Below are 6,479 nucleotides of genomic sequence, written 5' to 3' on the forward strand. Positions count from 1 at the left end.
AGACTCTTAAAACGACCAGCTCTGGAGGGAGCTAATGGAGCAATGACTTTCTCACCACCCCTTGACCCCAGGGAGGGCATTCATCCATTCATGAAGGATCAACCCCCAGATCCAAACATTGGATCTCACCAGCACCACCTCCCAACATTGCCACATTGGGGATTCAATTTCAAGATGAGCTTGGGCGGGGAAAACCCAACTTTATCCAACCATAGCATCCCAACCTGTCCACAGATGATGAGTTTTCTCATTCCACCATCATTAGCCTCAGTGCTCTTCCAGGGTGCTCAACTGTGAGGGAGGATGACAAGGACACAGTGACTAACAAGGTGTGGGTGAGGGACACATGCACCCGGCAGGTCTCTCCACAGGACTGGCACAGGTGTCCTTTGATTTCCACTCCTTTCTTGGTGAAATATTTGCTGTACTTATAGCTTCAGAGCAAATAGAATCATGAACCTCTATCTCCCAATTTAGATAGAGTCTACCGTCACGTTCATGACCTTGCACTTTACAACAGCTACAATTTTTCCCCTTCTGAGGCATGAGTCTGCTACCTTGGGGAATTTGGGGAGAAGCAGGAATGGGGGTGGGCCTGGAGGTTCTTTCCACCCATGTTCCCTGCCCCACTTGCAGCAAGGGCACAGCCCCTGACCTTGAAGAAATCAGGGTCTAGTGGGTGAGTTAGAGACAAGGACGCTCTTGACCATTTGTTACTGGATTTACCTCCAAGTGCAGAGCAGCTCGTCTTGATTCCAAGGTCTAGAAAAGGCCTAAGGGAGGCTTCACTAAAGGTTCAGTAGGAAAATCACCTGACCTCTCTGTGAGTGCTCAACCCACTGCTGGATATCAGAGGCTGCTCTTTTTCTCTCTCGCTGGAAAGTAACAACAGGCCAGGCACGGTGGCTCATGCCTATAATCCAGCACTCTGGGAGGCTGAGGTGAGCGTATCTTGGGTCAGAAGATAGATACCATCCTGGCTACCACAGTGAAACCCTATCTCTACTAAAAATACAAAAAATTAACCTGGTGTGGTGGCACGTGCTTGTAGTCCCAGCTACTCAGGAGGCTGAGGCAGGAGAATAACCTGAACCCGGGAGGCGGAGGTTTCATGAGCTAAGATCGTGCCACTGCACTCCAGCCTGGGCAACAGAGCGAGACTCTGTCTCAAAAAAAAAAAGTAACAACAACCAAGTTAACAGGGGAAAAAAGTCACAATTATTCGCAACAATGATTCCCTTTCATGTAGAATAATTGACATGAAAGTGTTTGGGCTCAGAAAGTTAAAACCTTCAAAGACGCTTGAATTTCTTCAAGGGGCTACAGACTCCATTCTCCCATGAAAGGCCTGAACATTTACAGAGGAAAACAAAATGTGATATTTTAACTCTTCTGGGATCTAAGTGTGCCAGATTTCTGTTTATACAAATTCTGGGTGAATGCAGCCTAAATTAACAGGGAATCATTTCATCTCCTCTTCTCACTTGGAGAAGATTGCCGAGAACTGCTAGAATTGGTAAATTGGGGTTTTTCTTTAAAAAAAGAAAAGATAAAAAGGACATTGACTTCTCCACTGTATTTTAAAGGTCTGAGTGTCAGAAATTTATGAGTTCTAGCCTGTTGTCTTCTTTCAGCAGCAAAGCAGTCCCCAGTCCCCGTCCCCCCGCTGCCCAGTCACAGCAGTGGTGCCCGCTGAGCTGAACCAGCCCCTCCCAGAGGACGGCAGCACGGACAGGGACAGCAGAATCACCCGGATCACTCGAGCGATGGCCAAGGAGGTGTTCCTGATGGCTCGGAGTTTGAGAAGGAGAGGATGTGTCCTGGTACTTGGGCTTCAGCCATCCGTGATGGTGGGAGGACTGAGGATGGTGTGGGGACACGGGGCTCCCAACTGCTGCCCTCCAGGAGCTGGGGTAGCCCTAGGCAGCTCCCAGGATGGAAGGGCCACACTGCGCGGCCATTCAGCACTCAGCATTTTATGTACTGTCTTCATTCTGGGCATATCATAAAGTTCACCTCACGGCTCTTTCCCTCTCTTCTTTAGGGCTCAGTAACAAAGACTTTGTCTTATTCCACCAGCGAGGATAATTTTCCAAAATCTACAACTTAGTAAAATCAAGGTCTCTTTCATACTCCAAAAGAATGAACTGAAGGGAGGCACTGACATCTTTTTTTTTTTTTTTTTTTTTGAGACGGAGTCTCGCTCTGTCGCCCAGGCTGAAGTGCAGTGGTGCAGTCTCAGCGCACTGCAAGCTCCGCCTCCCGGGTTCACGCCATTCTCCTGCCTCAGCCTCCTGAGTAGCTGGGACTACAGGCGCCTGCCACCACGCCTGGCTAATTTTTTGTATTTTTAGTAGAGACGGAGTTTCACCGTGTTAGCCAGGATGGTCTCGATCTCCTGACCTCGTAATCCGCCCACCTCGGCCTCCCAGAGTGCTGGGATTACAGGCATGAGCCACCACGCCCGGCCTGACATCTTTTCAAATTCCCTGAAATAGAGGAAACAAGGACTGCAGCCACCTGAAGGATAGGTACTCAGGACCAGCACAGCCTGGCGAGGAGAGGGCTGCTCCCCACTGGCTTCTGGGGGCCACTTTCAATCATGTGTGGCTTGTTCTAACTCTCTTTATCCCTTTCCTTGATTAAATTTGGTTAAGCATCGTTTAATATCAATGCATCAACATGGAAAAAATAAAAGTCCATCTACTGAGTGTGTAGACTAAAAGGAAGCAATTGAATGTCACCAAGAGCCATTCAGGAAACCCCTTCCAATGTGGGTCTGCTGGGTTCTATTGGCTCCAAAATCCATAGCTGGGCCACATGGGGCCCCGCTTTCTCACCCTGGCAGAGAGGGGTGTCCAGAAGTGAAGAGTGGGTGTCAAGGCATCCCCTGACTAGGTAACTACAAAGCCAAACCCAGCAGCCCCACCACACTTAAGACATGGACCTTTTCTTGTCCTGTCCTGCTCCCAACCACTGCCCACCACAGCCAGTCAGCCTGTTGAACACCTGTGTGCCAGCAGCAAGCAACAGCCACTCCTGCAGTCATTATCCAGGATAGGGGACTGCAGCGGTAATGTGTGTGAAATAAAATATGGGAAAACAGGGTGGAGGGGGCTCTCTCTGACTCTTCCTTCTCCTGTCCTTTTAGTATTCCTTTTCATTCTTTAAAGACCGATACTTCTGAAATTAGGCAACCAAACGCCATTTAGTACAGGAAGAAAGCTGGTAGAGGCAAAGAGCTCACCCAGACCCAAGACGTATTCAAAGAGAAGCCAAAGGTATGTTTTAGGACTCACTTGCTAATTCAAAACAAATTCTCAAGGGTATGAGGACCCAGGTATTCTCCTAGGAGGTTGTAAACAACTAGCGCTGCCTTGGGTATCTTGGGTGGGTCTTGGTTTGGGATTGCCAAGACATCAGTCTTTGAAAAGGAAGGAGCAGCACAATGCCACATGACCGGGTGCAGGTCTGGCTAGTTTGGGAACAGCTGCTTGAGTCCTGCATTTCAAGAAAGCTTTCCCTGTTTCCAGAGGTTTCTCCCACTGGCCTGCCATGAGGTTGGAATTGCTTAGAATTAGGTACTGGACATGGCTGTACTCATTCCCTTCTGATTGGAATTGCAAATCCATCTAATGCCGAGTTTATTAGGGTTGCTTTCTTGTTGACTGGACGAGCTGGGGCCACATGCCACACAGAGGAGAGAGAGCCAAGAAGTGGTTCCCCACCAGGGCCAGCCACTGAAAAGCATGGGGCAAGCAAAGTGAAGTCCTGCCCTCTGAGTTAGTGTCCGTTCTTAACGGCATTTAGGAGGCGCCTCCGCAGGGCAGCTGCAATAACCTGACACCGCTTTTCACCCTTGCTGACAGCTGGAAAGCCCCACTCCTTCCTGTCCCCCTCCTGCCCCCCATCTGTGTAAGCCAGTAGAAAAGCCCAGACTCGGCCGGGCGCAGTGGCTCACGCCTGTAGTCCCAGCACTTTGGGAGGCCGAGACGGGCGGATCACGAGGTCAGCAGATCGAGACCATCCTGGCTAACGCTAAAAAATACTAAAAAATACCGTCTCTACTAAAAAATACAAAAAACTAGCCGGGCGTGGTGGCGGGCGCCTGTAGTCCCAGCTACTCGGGAGGCTGAGGCAGGAGAATGACGAGAACCTGGGAGGCGGAACTTGCAGTGAGCTGAGATCCGGCCACTATACTCCAGCCTGGGCGACAGAGCAAGACTCCGTCTCAAAAAATAATAATAATAAATAAAATAAAGAAAGCCCAGACTCGGCCTCCTTTGGCACCAGTGGGAAGTTTAAGCCACATAACCCTGGCCCATGTGTGGAAGTCCTCATCCCAGCCCAGTGTAAAAGCCAAGCCAGTCTCCTTTCCTTGCTCTTTCAAGCCGTGTCAGACCTGGTTGGTAGTCTGCCTGCTCTTCGGGAAAGCCTCCTTCTGTGACTAACAACCCTTTTCATACCTTCTGGATTCACATTTGGCATCATCAGTCCTGACATCTGAACCAGAGTTTGGGAGGGGAAGTCCATCCTCTCTGCAGTCCATCCTGCAACCTGGACTTGTGATGTTTCCTGGGTTTCCCTCTTCTGACTATTTCTACTTCCTCAATTTCTACTTACCCCCTCATCCCAGACAAGGAAGTGAGGTTTTGGTGTGGCTCTATATTTGCTGAAGCGGCCTATCTTTTATTTGTGTGAGTTTCCTCAACATTCACCATTTTTTTTTAAGAGACAAGGTCTTACTCTGTTGCCCAGGCTGGAGTGCAGTGACACAATCATAGCTCATTGCAGCCTCAACCTTCTGGGCTCAAGTAGTCCTCCCAACATAGCCTCCTGAGTAGCTGAGACTACTGGCACACCACTGTGACCAGCTAATTCTTTTTTTGTAGAGATGGGGTCTCACTATGTTGCCCAGGCTAGTCTCAAACTCCTGGGCTCAAGCCATCCTCCCACCTTGGCCTCCCAAAGTGCTGGGATTACAGGCATGAGCCACTGCGCCTGGCTGTGTTTAAGATTTCATTTGAATAGAGGGTTCTGTTGCTTAAAAAAAATAAGAAAAGGAATGGAAAAGTTGATTTAGTCCAAATCTCTCTTTTAAAGTAAAGAAAAATGAGACCCAAAAAGGTCAGAATTTCAAATCAGCTAATGAATAGGTGGCTACAGTCTCTGAATCATTAGTTTCCAGCTGGTAAGCTCTACATGTGAGTGTAGTCCTTTGGCCCTTGGTTCCAGCCACCACCCCCTTCAACCTGGATGTTTCCCATACCTGGCCCTCCCTAGGAACCTCATACCTGCCCTGGGCCTGCTGAAAACTAACTCTGAGCCTAGTGGAGGCCACAGCCTCTGTGGGGACGGGCTAGATCATGACTAGGAGGCTGGGCTTCCTTCTCTTTAGCAGCCCCACACAGATAAATGGGCCCCTGCCACCTCATTCCGCTGGCTTTCGGGACAGTAAACTTCTTCCTAACCCAGGAAGATTTGAAGCCTTTGGAGGAGGTTCAGAAGATCACGGTTTAAGCTAAAATATGTTTATTTCGTGGGCTGAAGTTGTGCCAAGCAAGTTTTGGACACTTTTGGGTTTACCACCAATTTCTTGATATTCGAACTCTCATTTCTTTGATACAGACCAAAGATCAGCTCATTACTTCTGCTAGGAAAATTGCGACGTCTGGACGAGACTTCACCAAACTCATCTGCATCATTGCTAAGAACTGCAGAGATCAAAGATGTTCCCAGGAGCTTTTGTGTGCGGTGGAGCAGGTTCAAACAATGAGCAGCCAGCTCTGCATCATCTCCAGGTAGGAAGTAGCTCTGCTTTCTCAAGACCTGGGAGTAGGGTAGGGGTGACATCATTCCTTTAAAAAACATACTTCTTTTTATTTCATTTTTGTTTTCATTTTTTGGAGACAGGGTCTCTGTTGCCCAGGCTGGAGTGCAGGGGCGCCACCATGGCTTATTGCAGCCTCAATCTCCTGGGCTCAAGTGATCCTCCCACCTCAGCCTCCTACATAGCTATGACCACAGGTGCATGCCACCACACCCAGCTGATTTATTTATTTATTTATTTATTTATTTATTTATTTTGAGACGGAGTCTCGCTCTGTCGCCCAGGCTGGAGTGCAGTCGCGCAATCTTAGCTCACTGCAAGCTCTGCCTCCCAGGTTCACCCCATTCTCCTGCCTCAGCCTCCCAAATAGTTGGGACTACGGGTACCCGCCACCACGCCCGGCTAATTTTTTTGTGTTTTTAGTAGAGATGGGATTTCACTGTGTTAGCCAGGATGGTCTCAGTCTCCTGACCTCATGATCCGCCCGTCTTGGCTTCCCAAAGGGCTGGGATTACAGGCGTGAGCCACCGCGCCCGGCCCTGATTTTTTTTCTTTTTTGTAGAGACGAGGCCTGTCTTTGTTGCCCAGGTTGATCTTCAACTCCTGGACTCAAGTAATTGTCCCTCCTCTGCCTCCCAAAGTGCTGGGA

Source organism: Mandrillus leucophaeus, unplaced genomic scaffold (genome assembly GCF_000951045.1).
Source record: "Mandrillus leucophaeus isolate KB7577 unplaced genomic scaffold, Mleu.le_1.0 Scaffold214, whole genome shotgun sequence".
Classification (NCBI taxonomy): domain Eukaryota; kingdom Metazoa; phylum Chordata; class Mammalia; order Primates; family Cercopithecidae; genus Mandrillus; species Mandrillus leucophaeus.